The following is a 17495-nucleotide window of genomic DNA, read 5'->3' on the forward strand; positions in this document are numbered from 1 at the left end:
ATTCAGGAGGATGTGAGTGCAAGCGCTCCCACTTCAATGCAAAAGGCAAGCCGAATGGCTCACAAACTTATAAACCAGATCGAGGGAAGGATTAAAGAGCATGCGGCCGAAGAGGCCAAAATGAAACAAGTCAAGAGAAAGTGGGAAGAACCCAGTGACAAGAGTCACAATTTCAACAATCAACACCACAATCACAACCACAATCGCACCATTTTTCGCAACAACAAACGCAACAAAAACCATTCCAACAACAACAACAACTACAACAATCATCCCAACAATAATACCAACCGCAACAACAAAAATCCCAACAACAATCTCAATAACAACACTGGTAATCAAAATCAGAAAATTCCATGTCTAAGGTGTGAAGGGTACCATCCAACTACTTTTTGTCCAGCAACATGTACTAAATGTAAAAGAAAGGGTCATGATACAATGAAGTGTGAAATTTTTAGACCATCGGGTAAAGGAACAAGTAATGCCCACATTATTTGTTATGGATGCGGGAAGAAGGGCCACTACAAAACTGCGTATCCAAATCAGGGAAATAATAATGGGCAAAGCCGTGGGAGAGTTTTTAACATTAACGCGGAAGAAGCACAGGAAGACCCGGAGCTTGTTATGGGTACGTTTCTTATCGATGAAAAACCTGCTTATGTTTTATTTGATTCGGGTGCGGATATAAGCTATATGAGTAGAGATTTTTGTGCTAAATTAAGTGGTCCATTGACGCCTATGAATAATAAATTTTTACTCGAATTAGCAAACGGTAAATTAATTTCGGCAGATAAAATATGTCGGAATCGAGAAATTAAACTGGTTAGCGAAACGTTTAAGATTGATTTGATACCAGTAGAGTTAGGGAGTTTTGATGTGATAATTGGCATGGACTGGTTGAAAAAGGAGAGAGCAGGGATCGTATGTTACAAAAATACAATTTGCAGTGTATGAAAAGAAGGAAAACCCTTAATGGTATACGGAGAAAAGAGCAACGCGAAGTTAAATCTTATTAGTAATTTGAAGGCGCAAAAACTAATAAGAAAAGGTTGTTACGTCATTCTAGCACACATCGAGGAAGTTAAACCTGAAGAAAAGAACATCAGTGATGTTCCTGTCGCAAAAGAATTTCCCGATGTATTTCTGAAAGAATTACCGGGATTACCCGCACATCGATCCGTTGAATTTCAAATAGACCTTGTACCAGGAGCTGCACCAATAGCTCGTGCTCCATACAGACTCGCACCTAGTGAAATGAAGGAACTCCAAAACCAACTACAAGAACTTTTAGAGCGTGGTTTTATACGACCAAGTACATCACCATGGGGATCTCCTGTTTTGTTTGTCAAAAAGAAGGATGGTACATTCAGGTTGTCTATCAACTACCGAGAGTTGAACAAACTTACCATCAAGAACCGTTATCCACTACCGAGAATTGACGACTTATTTGATCAACTACAAGGCTCGTCAGATTATTCGAATATTAATTAACGTTCTAGGTATCATCAAATGCGGGTGAAGGAGGATGATATTCCGAAGACTGCTTTCAGAACGCGTTACGGTCATTACGAGTTTATGGTTATTCCATTTGGGTTGACTAACACACCAGCTGTGTTCATGGACCTCATGAACCGAGTGTGTGGACCATACCTTGACAAGTTTGTCATTGCTTTCATCAATGACATACTTATTTACTCAAAGAATGACCAAGAACACGGTGAACATTTGAGAAAGGTGTTAGAAGTATTGAGGAAGGAAGAATTGTACGCTAAGTTTTCAAAGTGTGCATTTTGGTTGGAAGAAGTTCAATTCCTCGGTCACATAGTGAACAAAGAAGGTATTCATGTGGATCCGACAAAGATTGAAACCGTTGAAAAGTGGCAAATCCCGAAAACTCCGAAGCATATACGTCAATTTTTAGGATTGGATGGTTACTACAGAAGATTCATCCAAGATTTTTCCAAAATAGCAAAACCCTTGACTGCATTAACGCATAAAGGGAAGAAATTTGAATGGAAGGATGAGCAGGAGAAAGCGTTTCAATTGTTGAAGAAAAAGTTAACTACGACACCTATATTGTCATTACCTGAAGGGAATGATGATTTTGTGATATATTGTGATGCCTCAAAGCAAGGTCTCGGTTTTGTATTAATGCAACGAACGAAATTAATTGCTTATGCGTCTAGACAATTGAAGATTCACGAGTAGAATTAGGCGCGGTTGTTTTTACATTAAAGACTTGGAGGCACTACTTATATGGGGTCAAAAGTATTATATATACCGATCACAAAAGTCTCCAACACATATTTAATCAGAAACAACTAAACATGAGATAGCGTAGGTGGATTGAGTTATTAAATGATTACGATTTTGAGATTCATTACCACCCGGGAAAGGCAAATGTGGTAGCCGACGCCTTGAGCAGAAAGGACAGAGAACCCATTCGAGTAAAAGCTATGAATATAATGATTCACAATAACCTTACTACTCAAATAAAGGAGGCGCAACAAGGAGTTTTAAAAGAAGGAAATTTAAAGGATGAAATACCCAAAGGATCGGAGAAGCATCTTAATATACGGGAAGACGGAACCCGGTATAGGGCTGAAAGGATTTGGGTACCAAAATTTAGAGATATGAGAGAAATGGTACTTAGAGAAGCTCATAAAACCAGATACTCAATACATCCTGGAACGGGGAAGATGTACAAGGATCTCAAAAAATAATTTTGGTGGCCGGGTATGAAAGTCGATGTTGCTAAATACGTAGGAGAATGTTTGACGTGTTCTAAGGTCAAAGCTGAGCATCAGAAACCATCAGGTCTACTTCAACAACCCGAAATTCCGGAATGGAAATGGGAAAACATTACCATGAATTTCATCACTAAATTGCCAAGGACTGCAAGTGGTTTTGATACTATTTGGGTAATAGTTGATCGTCTCACCAAATCAGCACATTTCCTGCCAATAAGAGAAGATGACAAGATGGAGAAGTTAGCACGACTGTATCTGAAGGAAGTCGTCTCCAGACATGGAATACCAATCTCTATTATCTCTGATAGGGATGGCAGATTTATTTCAAGATTCTGGCAGACATTGAAATGTCCCGTTCTTATTGATTAAAAACGTTCCATATTAATTGATTTCGTTGCGAGGTTTTGACCTCTATATGAGACGTTTTTCAAAGACTGCATTCATTTTAAAACAAACCATAACCTTTATTTCATCAATAAAGGTTTAAAAAGCTTTACATAGATTATCAAATAATGATAATCTAAAATATCCTGTTTACACACGACCATTACATAATGGTTTACAATACAAATATGTTACAACAAAATAAGTTTCTTGAATGCAGTTTTTACACAATATCATACAAGCATGGACTCCAAATCTCGTCCTTATTTAAGTATGCGACAGCGGAAGCTCTTAATAATCACCTGAGAATAAACATGCTTAAAACGTCAACAAAAATGTTGGTGAGTTATAGGTTTAACCTATATATATCAAATCATAATAATAGACCACAAGATTTCATATTTCAATACACATCCCATACATAGAGATAAAAATCATTCATATGGTGAACACCTGGTAACCGACATTAACAAGATGCATATATAAGAATATCCCCATCATTCCGGGACACCCTTCGGATATGATATAAATTTCGAAGTACTAAAGCATCCGGTACTTTGGATGGGGTTTGTTAAGCCCAATAGATCTATCTTTAGGATTCGCGTCAATTAGGGTGTCTGTTCCTTAATTCTTAGATTACCAGACTTAATAACAAGGGGCATATTCGATTTCGATAATTCAACCATAGAATGTAGTTTCACGTACTTGTGTCTATTTTGTAAATCATTTATAAAACCTGCATGTATTCTCATCCCAAAAATATTAGATTTTAAAAGTGGGACTATAACTCACTTTCACAGATTTTTACTTCGTTGGGAAGTAAGACTTGGCCACTGGTTGATTCACGAACCTATAACAATATATACATATATATCAAAGTATGTTCAAAATATATTTACAACACTTTTAATATATTTTGATGTTTTAAGTTTATTAAGTCAGCTGTCCTCGTTAGTAACCTACAACTAGTTGTCCACAGTTAGATGTACAGAAATAAATCGATAAATATTATCTTGAATCAATCCACGACCCAGTGTATACGTATCTCAGTATTGATCACAACTCAAACTAAATATATTTTGGAATCAACCTCAACCCTGTATAGCTAACTCCAACATTCACATATAGAGTGTCTATGGTTGTTCCGAAATATATATAGATGTGTCGACATGATAGGTCGAAACATTGTATACGTGTCTATGGTATCTCAAGATTACATAATATACAATACAAGTTGATTAAGTTATGGTTGGAATAGATTTGTTACCAATTTTCACGTAGCTAAAATGAGAAAAATTATCCAATCTTGTTTTACCCATAACTTCTTCATTTTAAATCCGTTTTGAGTGAATCAAATTGCTATAGTTTCATATTGAACTCTATTTTATGAATCTAAACAGAAAAAGTATAGGTTTATAGTCGGAAAAATAAGTTACAAGTCGTTTTTGTAAAGGTAGTCATTTCAGTCGAAAGAACGACGTCTAGATGACCATTTTAGAAAACATACTTCCACTTTGAGTTTAACCATAATTTTTGGATATAGTTTCATGTTCATAATAAAAATAATTTTCTCAGAATAACAACTTTTAAATCAAAGTTTATCATAGTTTTTAATTAACTAACCCAAAACAGCCCGCGGTGTTACTACGACGGCGTAAATCCGGTTTTACGGTGTTTTTCGTGTTTCCAGGTTTTAAATCATTAAGTTAGCATATCATATAGATATAGAAAATGTGTTTAGTTGATTTTAAAAGTCAAGTTAGAAGGATTAATTTTTGTTTGCGAACAAGTTTAGAATTAACTAAACTATGTTCTAGTGATCACAAGTTTAAACCTTCGAATAAGATAGCTTTATATGTATGAATTGAATGATGTTATGAACATCATTACTACCTTAAGTTCCTTGGATAAACCTACTGGAAAAGAGAAAAATGGATCTAGCTTCAATGGATCCTTGGATGGCTCGAAGTTCTTGAAGCAGAATCATGACACGAAAACAAGTTCAAGTAAGATCATCACTTGAAATAAGATTGTTATAGTTATAGAAATTGAACCAAAGTTTGAATATGATTATTACCTTGTATTAGAATGATAACCTACTATAAGAAACAAAGATTTCTTGAGGTTGGATGATCAACTTACAAGATTGGAAGTGAGCTAGCAAACTTGAAAGTATTCTTGATTTTATGAAACTAGAACTTTTGGAATTTATGAAGAACACTTAGAACTTGAAGATAGAACTTGAGAGAGATAAATTAGATGAAGAAAATTGAAGAATGAAAGTGTTTGTAGGTGTTTTTGGTCGTTGGTGTATGGATTAGATATAAAGGATATGTAATTTTGTTTTCATGTAAATAAGTCATGAATGATTACTCATATTTTTGTAATTTTATGAGATATTTCATGCTAGTTGCCAAATGATGGTTCCCACATGTGTTAGGTGACTCACATGGGCTACTAAGAGCTGATCATTGGAGTGTATATACCAATAGTACATATATCTAAAAGCTGTGTATTGTACGAGTACGAATACGGGTGCATACGAGTAGAATTGTTGATGAAACTGAACGAGGATGTAATTGTAAGCATTTTTGTTAAGTAGAAGTATTTTGATAAGTGTATTGAAGTCTTTCAAAAGTGTATAAATACATATTAAAACACTACATGTATATACATTTTAACTGAGTCGTTAAGTCATCGTTAGTCGTTACATGTAAGTGTTGTTTTTAAACCTTTAGGTTAACGGTCTTGTTAAATGTTGTTAACCCAATGTTTATAATATCAAATGAGATTTTAAATTATTATATTATCATGATATTATCATGTATGAATATCTCTTAATATGATATATATACATTAAATGTCTTTACAACGATAATCGTTACATATATGTCTCGTTTAAAAATCATTAAGTTAGTAGTCTTGTTTTTACATATGTAGTTCATTGTTAATATACTTAATGATATGTTTACTTATCATAGTATCATGTTAACTATATATATATCCATATATATGTCATCATATAGTTTTTACAAGTTTTAACGTTCGTGAATCACCGGTCAACTTGGGTGGTCAATTGTCTATATGAAACCTATTTCAATTAATCAAGTCTTAACAAGTTTGATTGCTTAACATGTTGGAAACATTTAATCATATAAATATCATTCTCAGTTAATATATATAAACATGGAAAAGTTCGGGTCACTACAGTACCTACCCGTTAAATAAATTTCGTCCCGAAATTTTAAGCTGTTGAAGGTGTTGACGAATCTTCTGGAAATAGATGCGGGTATTTCTTCTTCATCTGATCTTCACGCTCCCAGGTGAACTCGGGTCCTCTACGAGCATTCCATTGAACCTTAACAATTGGTATCTTGTTTTGCTTAAGTCTTTTAACCTCACGATCCATTATTTCGACGGGTTCTTCGATGAATTGAAGTTTTTCGTTGATTTGGATTTCATCTAACGGAATAGTGAGATCTTCTTTAGCAAAACATTTCTTCAAATTCGAGACGTGGAAAGTGTTATGTACAGCCGCGAGTTGTTGAGGTAATTCTAGTCGGTAAGCTACTGTTCCGACACGATCAATAATCTTGAATGGTCCAATATACCTTGGATTTAATTTCCCTCGTTTACCAAATCAAACAACGCCTTTCCAAGGTGCAACTTTAAGCATGACCATCTCTCCAATTTCAAATTCTATATCTTTTCTTTTAATGTCAGCGTAGCTCTTTTGTCGACTTTGGGCAGTTTTCAACCGTTGTTGAATTTGAATGATCTTCTCGGTAGTTTCTTGTATAATCTCCGGACCCGTAATCTGTCTATCCCCCACTTCACTCCAACAAATCGGAGACCTGCACTTTCTACCATAAAGTGCTTCAAACGGCGCCATCTCAATGCTTGAATGGTAGCTGTTGTTGTAGGAAAATTCTGCTAACGGTAGATGTCGATCCCAACTGTTTCCGAAATCAATAACACATGCTCGTAGCATGTCTTCAAGCGTTTGTATCGTCCTTTCGCTCTGCCCATCAGTTTGTGGATGATAGGCAGTACTCATGTCTAGACGAGTTCCTAATGCTTGCTGTAATGTCTGCCAGAATCTTGAAATAAATCTGCCATCCCTATCAGAGATAATAGAGATTGGTATTCCATGTCTGGAGACGACTTCCTTCAAATACAGTCGTGCTAACTTCTCCATCTTGTCATCTTCTCTTATTGGTAGGAAGTGTGCTGATTTGGTGAGACGATCAACTATTACCCAAATAGTATCAAAACCACTTGCAGTCCTTGGCAATTTAGTGATGAAATCCATGGTAATGTTTTCCCATTTCCATTCCGGGATTTCGGGTTGTTGAAGTAGACCTGATGGTTTCTGATGCTCAGCTTTGACCTTAGAACACGTCAAACATTCTCCTACGTATTTAGCAACATCGGCTTTCATACCCGGCCACCAAAAATGTTTCTTGAGATCCTTGTACATCTTCCCCGTTCCAGGATGTATTGAGTATCTGGTTTTATGAGCTTCTCTAAGTACCATTTCTCTCATATCTCCAAATTTTGGTACCCAAATCCTTTCAGCCCTATACCTGGTTCCGTCTTCCCGAATATTAAGATGCTTCTCCGATCCTTTGGGTATTTCATCCTTTAAATTTCCCTCTTTTAAAACTCCTTGTTGCGCCTCCTTTATTTGAGTAGTAATGTTATTATGAATCATTATATTCATAGATTTTACTCGAATGGGTTCTCTGTCCTTCCTGCTCAAGGCATCGGCTACCACATTTGCCTTCCCCGGGTGGTAACGAATCTCAAAGTCGTAATCATTCAATAATTCAATCCACCTACGCTGCCTCATATTCAGTTGTTTCTGATTAAATATGTGTTGAAGACTTTTGTGGTCGGTATATATAATACTTTTGACCCCATATAAGTAGTGCCTCCAAGTCTTTAATGCAAAAACAACCGCGCCTAATTCCAAATCATGCGTCGTATAATTTTGTTCGTGAATCTTCAATTGTCTAGACGCATAAGCAATCACCTTCGTTCGTTGCATTAATACACAACCGAGACCTTGCTTTGATGCATCACAATAAATCACAAAATCATCATTCCCTTCAGGCAATGACAATATAGGTGCCGTAGTTAGCTTTTTCTTCAATAACTGAAACGCTTTCTCTTGTTCATCATTCCATTCAAATTTCTTCCCTTTATGCGTTAATGCAGTCAAGGGTTTTGCTATTCTGGAAAAGTCTTGGATGAACCTTCTGTAGTAACCAGCAAGTCCTAAAAACTGGCGTATGTGTTTCGGAGTTTTCGGGGTTTCCCACTTTTCAACAGTTTCTATCTTTGCCGGATCCACCTTAATACCTTCTTTGTTCACTATGTGACCGAGGAATTGAACTTCTTCCAACCAAAATGCACACTTTGAAAACTTAGCGTACAATTCTTCCTTCCTCAATACTTCTAACACCTTTCTCAAATGTTCACCGTGTTCTTGGTCATTCTTTGAGTAAATAAGTATGTCATCAATGAAAAAAATGACAAACTTGTCAAGGTATGGTCCACACACTCGGTTCATAAGGTCCATGAACACAGCTGGTGCATTAGTTAAACCAAACGGCATGACCATAAACTCGTAATGACCGTAACGTGTTCTGAAAGCAGTCTTTGGAATATCATCTTCTTTCACCCGCATTTGATGATACCCGGAACGTAAGTCAATCTTTGAATAAACAGACGAGCCTTGTAGTTGATCAAATAAGTCATCGATTCTCGGTAGTGGGTAGCGGTTCTTGATGGTAAGTTTGTTCAACTCTCGGTAGTCGATACACAACCTGAATGTACCATCTTTCTTCTTGACAAACAAAACAGGAGCTCCCCACGGTGATGTGCTTGGTCGAATGAAACCACGCTCTAAAAGTTCTTGTAATTGGCTTTGTAGTTCTTTCATCTCGCTGGGTGCGAGTCTGTAAGGAGCACGAGCTATTGGTGCAGCTCCTGGTACAAGATCTATTTGAAATTCAACGGATCGATGTGGGGGTAATCCCGGTAATTCTTTCGGAAATACATCGGGAAATTCTTTTGCGATGGGAACATCATTGATGCTCTTTTCTTCAGTTTGTACTTTCTCGACGTGTGCTAGAACAGCATAGCAACCTTTTCTTATTAGTTTTTGTGCCTTCAAATTACTAATAAGATGTAGCTTCGTGTTTCCCTTTTCTCCGTACACCATTAAGGGTTTTCCTTTTTCTCGTATAATGCGAATTGCATTTTTGTAACAAACGATCTCTGCTTTCACTTCTTTCAACCAGTCCATACCGATTATCACATCAAAACTCCCTAACTCTACTGGTATCAAATCAATCTTAAATGTTTCGCTAACCAGTTTAATTTCTCGATTCCGACATATATTATCTGCTGAAATTAATTTACCATTTGCTAATTCGAGTAAAAATTTACTATCCAAAGGCGTCAATGGACAACTTAATTTAGCACAAAAATCTCTACTCATATAGCTTCTATCCGCACCCGAATCAAATAAAACGTAAGCAGATTTATTGTCAATAAGAAACGTACCCGTAACAAGCTCCGGGTCTTCCTGTGCCTCTGCCGCATTAATATTGAAAACTCTTCCGCGGCCTTGTCCATTCGTGTTCTCCTGGTTCGGGCAATTTCTAATAATGTGGCCCGGTTTTCCACATTTATAACAAACTACATTGGCATAACTTGCTCCGACACTACTTACTCCGCCATTACTCGTTCCGACACCATTTGTTCCTTTCGTTCTGTTAACCCCTGGTCCGTAGACATCACACTTCGCCGCGCTATGACCATTTCTTTTACACTTGTTGCAAAATTTGGTGCAGAACCCCGAGTGATACTTTTCACACCTTTGGCATAGCTGCTTCTGATTGTTGTTGTTGTTGCGGTTATTATTGTTGTTAAGATGATTGTTGTGGTTGTTGTTGTTGTTGTTGTTGTTGGGCCGTTTGTTGTAGTTGCGATTGATGTTGCGATTGTTAGGATAGTTGTTGCGATTATTGTTATAATTGCTGTTGTTGTTGTATTGGTGATTCTTATCACCGTTTTCCTCCCACTTTCTTTTGACTTGCTTCACATTGGCCTCTTCAGCAGTCTGTTCTTTAATTCTTTCTTCAATCTGGTTCACTAGTTTGTGAGCCATTCTACATACCTGTTGTATGGAGGCGGGCTCGTGTGAACTTATATCTTCTTGGATTCTTTCCGGTAATCCTTTCACAAACGCGTCGATCTTCTCTTCCTCATCTTCGAATGCTCCCGGACACAATAGGCACAATTCTGTGAATCGTCTTTCGTACATGGTAATATCAAATCCTTGGGTTCGTAACCCTCTAAGTTCTGTCTTGAGCTTATTGACCTCGGTTCTGGGACGGTACTTCTCGTTCATCAAGTGCTTGAATGCTGACCACGGTAGTGCGTACGCATCGTCTTGTCCCACTTGCTCTAGATAGGTATTCCACCATGTTAACGCAGAACCTGTGAAGGTATGCGTAGCGTACTTCACTTTGTCCTCTTCAGTACACTTACTTATGGCAAACACCGATTCAACCTTCTCGGTCCACCGTTTCAATCCGATCGGTCCTTCGGTTCCATCAAATTCCAAAGGTTTGCAGGCAGTGAATTCTTTGTAGGTGCATCCTACACGATTTCCTGTACTGCTAGATCCAAGGTTATTGTTGGTATGTAGCGCAGCCTGTACTGCGGCTATGTTTGAAGCTAGAAAAGTACGGAATTCCTCTTCATTCATATTCACGGTGTGTCGAGTAGTCGGTGCCATTTCCTTCAAAATAGTTAAATGGAACAAGTTAATCATACAGAATATTAAGAGTAGTTAATAGTATTTCGTAGCATAATATGAACTCATTTATAAAAGCTTTTTCTTCATATTAGCGTTTTATAAGTTTAAATTCGGGTAGTACCTACCCGTTAAGTTCATACTTAGTAGCTAATATACAATTCAACTACTACAATTCTATATGAAAAACTGATTATAATAATATTTCGCGTTCAAACTTTTATACAATATTTTACAAACTTACAATACCGCTTATTTTACATAAAGCATGAAATATAGCACACAATAACTTTGATACAAGATAGTTGTGAAGATAATTCTAGCTAGTACACAAGTCGTTCAGCAAAGGCAATAAAGACACGTAATTCATACGTCCAGAAACAAGTCATGCATTCTGGTTTTACTAGGACTACTTCCCATCCTTGGTCTTGTGCAACATAACCGTTATGGCCGTTGATAAGACAGCGTGTTGTAACGTCGTCAAAGGGACGAGGGTTACGTAATGTCCAACAGTCCCGTAACAATCTAAAAACCTCATTTCTTACCCCAATTACCGACTCCGTCACTTGTGGGAACGTTTTGTTTAATAGTTGTAGCCCGATGTTCTTGTTCTCACTTTGGTGAGAAGCGAACATTACTAATCCGTAAGCATAACATGCTTCTTTATGTTGCATGTTAGCCGCTTTTTCTAAATCACGAAGTCCAATATTCGGATATATTGAGTCAAAATAATTTCTTAACCCATTGCGTAAAATAGCATTTGGGTTCCCCGCAATATATGCGTCAAAGTAAACACATCGTAACTTATGGGTTTCCCAATGTGATATCCCCCATCTTTCAAACGAAAGTCTCTTATAAACCAAGACATTCTTGGAACGTTCTTCGAATGTCTTACAAACTGATCTCGCCTTAAATAGTTGTGCCGAGGAATTCTGACCGACTCTAGACAAGATTTCATCAATCATGTCTCCGGGTAGGTCTCTTAAAATATTGGGTTGTCTATCCATTTTGCATTTTTATACTGTAAAATAGACAAGAGTTAGATTCATAAAAAAAATACTTATTAATACAAGCAATTTTTACATATATCATAAAGCATAAGCACACTACATTACATATATTACACCACATGAATACAACTATGTTATTCCGACTCGCTTGTTTCTTCTTCTTCGGTTTTGGTTCGTTTTGCCAAGTTTCTAGGGATATATGATTTTCCCCTAATACGAGCCGTCGTTATCCACATTGGTTTAGAAAAACCTGGTGGTTTAGAGGTTCCCGGGTCATTGTTACAACTTAAGGACTTCGGGGGTTGACGATACATATAAAGTTCATCGGGGTTGGAATTATATTTCTCTATTTTTATGCCCTTTCCCTTATTATTTTCTTTTGCCTTTTTAAATTCAGTTGGGGTAATTTCTATAACATCATCGGAATTCTCGTCGGAATCCGATTCATCGGAGAATTGGTAATCCTCCCAATATTTTGCTTCCTTGGCGGAAACACCATTGAACATAATTAACCTTGGTCGGTTGGTTGAGGATTTTCTTTTACTTAACCGTTTTATTATTTCCCCCACCGGTTCTATTTCTTCATCCGGTTCCGATTCTTCTTCCGGTTCCGATTCTTCTTCCGGTTCCGACTCTTCTTCCGGTTCCTCTTCGGGAACTTGTGAATCAGTCCACGAATCATTCCAATTTACATTTGACTCTTCATTATTATTAGGTGAGTCAATGGGACTTGTTCTAGAGGTAGACATCTATCACATAATATCAAACGCGTTAAGAGATTAATATATCACATAATATTCACATGTTAAAAATATATAGTTTCCAACAAAATTTGTTAAGCAATCATTTTTCAAGTAAACACGGTCGAAGTCCAGACTCACTAATGCATCCTAACAAACTCGATAAGACACACTAATGCAAAATTCTGGTTCTCTAAGACCAACGCTCGGATACCAACTGAAATGTCCCGTTCTTATTGATTAAAAACGTTCCATATTAATTGATTTCGTTGCGAGGTTTTGACCTCTATATGAGACGTTTTTCAAAGACTGCATTCATTTTAAAACAAACCATAACCTTTATTTCATCAATAAAGGTTTAAAAAGCTTTACGTAGATTATCAAATAATGATAATCTAAAATATCCTGTTTACACACGACAATTACATAATGGTTTACAATACAAATATGTTACAACAAAATAAGTTTCTTGAATGCAGTTTTTACACAATATCATACAAGCATGGACTCCAAATCTCGTCCTTATTTAAGTATGCGACAGCGGAAGCTCTTAATAATCACCTGAGAATAAACATGCTTAAAACGTCAACAAAAATGTTGGTGAGTTATAGGTTTAACCTATATATATCAAATCATAATAATAGACCACAAGATTTCATATTTCAATACACATCCCATACATAGAGATAAAAATCATTCATATGGTGAACACCTGGTAACCGACATTAACAAGATGCATATATAAGAATATCCCCATCATTCCGGGACACCCTTCGGATATGATATAAATTTCGAAGTACTAAAGCATCCGGTACTTTGGATGGGGTTTGTTAAGCCCAATAGATCTATCTTTAGGATTCGCGTCAATTAGGGTGTCTGTTCCTTAATTCTTAGATTACCAGACTTAATAACAAGGGGCATATTCGATTTCGATAATTCAACCATAGAATGTAGTTTCACGTACTTGTGTCTATTTTGTAAATCATTTATAAAACCTGCATGTATTCTCATCCCAAAAATATTAGATTTTAAAAGTGGGACTATAACTCACTTTCACAGATTTTTACTTCGTCGGGAAGTAAGACTTGGCCACTGGTTGATTCACGAACCTATAACAATATATACATATATATCAAAGTATGTTCAAAATATATTTACAACACTTTTAATATATTTTGATGTTTTAAGTTTATTAAGTCAGCTGTCCTCGTTAGTAACCTACAACTAGTTGTCCACAGTTAGATGTACAGAAATAAATCGATAAATATTATCTTGAATCAATCCACGACCCAGTGTATACGTATCTCAGTATTGATCACAACTCAAACTAAATATATTTTGGAATCAACCTCAACCCTGTATAGCTAACTCCAACATTCACATATAGAGTGTCTATGGTTGTTCCGAAATATATATAGATGTGTCGACATGATAGGTCGAAACATTGTATACGTGTCTATGGTATCTCAAGATTACATAATATACAATACAAGTTGATTAAGTTATGGTTGGAATAGATTTGTTACCAATTTTCATGTAGCTAAAATGAGAAAAATTATCCAATCTTGTTTTACCCATAACTTCTTCATTTTAAATCCGTTTTGAGTGAATCAAATTGCTATAGTTTCATATTGAACTCTATTTTATGAATCTAAACAGAAAAAGTATAGGTTTATAGTCGGAAAAATAAGTTACAAGTCGTTTTTGTAAAGGTAGTCATTTCAGTCGAAAGAACGACGTCTAGATGACCATTTTAGAAAACATACTTCCACTTTGAGTTTAACCATAATTTTTGGATATAGTTTCATGTTCATAATAAAAATAATTTTCTCAGAATAACAACTTTTAAATCAAAGTTTATCATAGTTTTTAATTAACTAACCCAAAACAGCCCGCGGTGTTACTACGACGGCGTAAATCCGGTTTTACGGTGTTTTTCGTGTTTCCAGGTTTTAAATCATTAAGTTAGCATATCATATAGATATAGAACATGTGTTTAGTTGATTTTAAAAGTCAAGTTAGAAGGATTAATTTTTGTTTGCGAACAAGTTTAGAATTAACTAAACTATGTTCTAGTGATCACAAGTTTAAACCTTCGAATAAGATAGCTTTATATGTATGAATTGAATGATGTTATGAACATCATTACTACCTTAAGTTCCTTGGATAAACCTACTGGAAAAGAGAAAAATGGATCTAGCTTCAATGGATCCTTGGATGGCTCGAAGTTCTTGAAGCAGAATCATGACACGAAAACAAGTTCAAGTAAGATCATCACTTGAAATAAGATTGTTATAGTTATAGAAATTGAACCAAAGTTTGAATATGATTATTACCTTGTATTAGAATGATAACCTACTATAAGAAACAAAGATTTCTTGAGGTTGGATGATCAACTTACAAGATTGGAAGTGAGCTAGCAAACTTGAAAGTATTCTTGATTTTATGAAACTAGAACTTTTGGAATTTATGAAGAACACTTAGAACTTGAAGATAGAACTTGAGAGAGATCAATTAGATGAAGAAAATTGAAGAATGAAAGTGTTTGTAGGTGTTTTTGGTCGTTGGTGTATGGATTAGATATAAAGGATATGTAATTTTGTTTTCATGTAAATAAGTCATGAATGATTACTCATATTTTTATAATTTTATGAGATATTTCATGCTAGTTGCCAAATGATGGTTCCCACATGTGTTAGGTGACTCACATGGGCTGCTAAGAGCTGATCATTAGAGTGTATATACCAATAGTACATACATCTAAAAGCTGTGTATTGTACGAGTACGAATACGGGTGCATACGAGTAGAATTGTTGATGAAACTGAACGAGGATGTAATTGTAAGCATTTTTGTTAAGTAGAAGTATTTTGATAAGTGTATTGAAGTCTTTCAAAAGTGTATAAATACATATTAAAACACTACATGTATATACATTTTAACTGAGTCGTTAAATCATCGTTAGTCGTTACATGTAAGTGTTGTTTTTAAACCTTTAGGTTAACGGTCTTGTTAAATGTTGTTAACCCAATGTTTATAATATCAAATGAGATTTTAAATTATTATATTATCATGATATTATCATGTATGAATATCTCTTAATATGATATATATACATTAAATGTCTTTACAACGATAATCGTTACATATATGTCTCGTTTAAAAATCATTAAGTTAGTAGTCTTGTTTTTACATATGTAGTTCATTGTTAATATACTTAATGATATGTTTACTTATCATAGTATCATGTTAACTATATATATATATCCATATATATGTCATCATATAGTTTTTACAAGTTTTAACGTTCGTGAATCACCGGTCAACTTGGGTGGTCAATTGTCTATATGAAACCTATTTCAATTAATCAAGTCTTAATAAGTTTGATTGCTTAACATGTTGGAAACATTTAATCATATAAATATCAATCTCAGTTAATATATATAAACATGGAAAAGTTCGGGTCACTACAGACATTACAGCAAGCATTAGGAACTCGTCTAGACATGAGTACTGCCTATCATCCACAAACTGATGGGCAGAGCGAAAGGACGATACAAACGCTTGAAGACATGCTACGAGTATGTGTTATTGATTTCGAAAACAGTTGGGATCGACATCTACCGTTAGCAGAATTTTCCTACAACAACAGCTACCATTCAAGCATTGAGATGGCGCCATTTGAAGTACTTTAAGGTAGAAAGTGCAGATCTCTAATTTGTTGGAGTGAAGTGGGGGATAGATAGATTACGGGTCTGGAGATAATACAAGAAACTACCGAGAAGATCATCCAAATTCAACAACGGTTGAAAATCGCCCAAAGTTGACAAAAGAGCTACGCTGACATTAAAAGAAAAGATATAGAATTTAAAATTGGAGAGATGGTCATGCTTAAAGTTGCACCTTGGAAAGGCGTTGTTCGATTTGGTAAACGATGGAAATTAAATCCAAGGTATATTGAACCATTCAAGATTATTGATCGTGTCAGACCAGTAGCTTACGACTTGAGTTACCTCAACAACTCGCGACTGTACATAACACTTTCCACGTCTCGAATTTGAAGAAATGATTTGCTAGAGAAGATCACACTATTCCGTTACACGAAATCCAAATCAACGAAAAACTTCAATTCATCAAAGAACCCGTCGAAATAATGGATCGTGGGGTTAAAAGACTTAAGCAAAATAAGATACCAATTGTTAAGGTTCAATGGAATGCTCATAGAGGACCCAAGTTCACCTGGGAATGAGAAGATCAGATGAATAAGAAATACCCACACCTATTTCCAAAAGATACGCCAACACCTCCAACTGCTTAAAATTTCGGGACGAAATTTATTTAATGGGTAGGTACTGTAGTGACCCAAAATTTTCCATGTTTATATATATTAAATGAAATTGATATTTACATGATTAAGTGTTTCCAACATGTTAAGCAATCAAACTTGTTAAGACTTGATTAATTGAAATAGGTTTTATATAGACAATTGACCACCCAAGTTGACCGGCGATTCACGAAAGTTAAAACTTGTAAAAACTATATGATGACATACATATGGATATATATATAGTTATCATGATATTATGATAAGTATGTACCTCATTAAGTATTTTAACAATGAGTTATATACATAAAAATGAGACTATTGAATTAAGAAACTTGAAAACGTTATATATATAACGATTATCGTTATAACAACGTCTTACTAATTACATATAAATCATTTTAAGATATTGATACACTATATATAAACATGTTAAATGATAAGTAAATATATCATTA

Source organism: Rutidosis leptorrhynchoides, chromosome 6, assembly GCF_046630445.1.
Source record: "Rutidosis leptorrhynchoides isolate AG116_Rl617_1_P2 chromosome 6, CSIRO_AGI_Rlap_v1, whole genome shotgun sequence".
NCBI classification, from domain to species: Eukaryota; Viridiplantae; Streptophyta; class Magnoliopsida; order Asterales; family Asteraceae; genus Rutidosis; species Rutidosis leptorrhynchoides.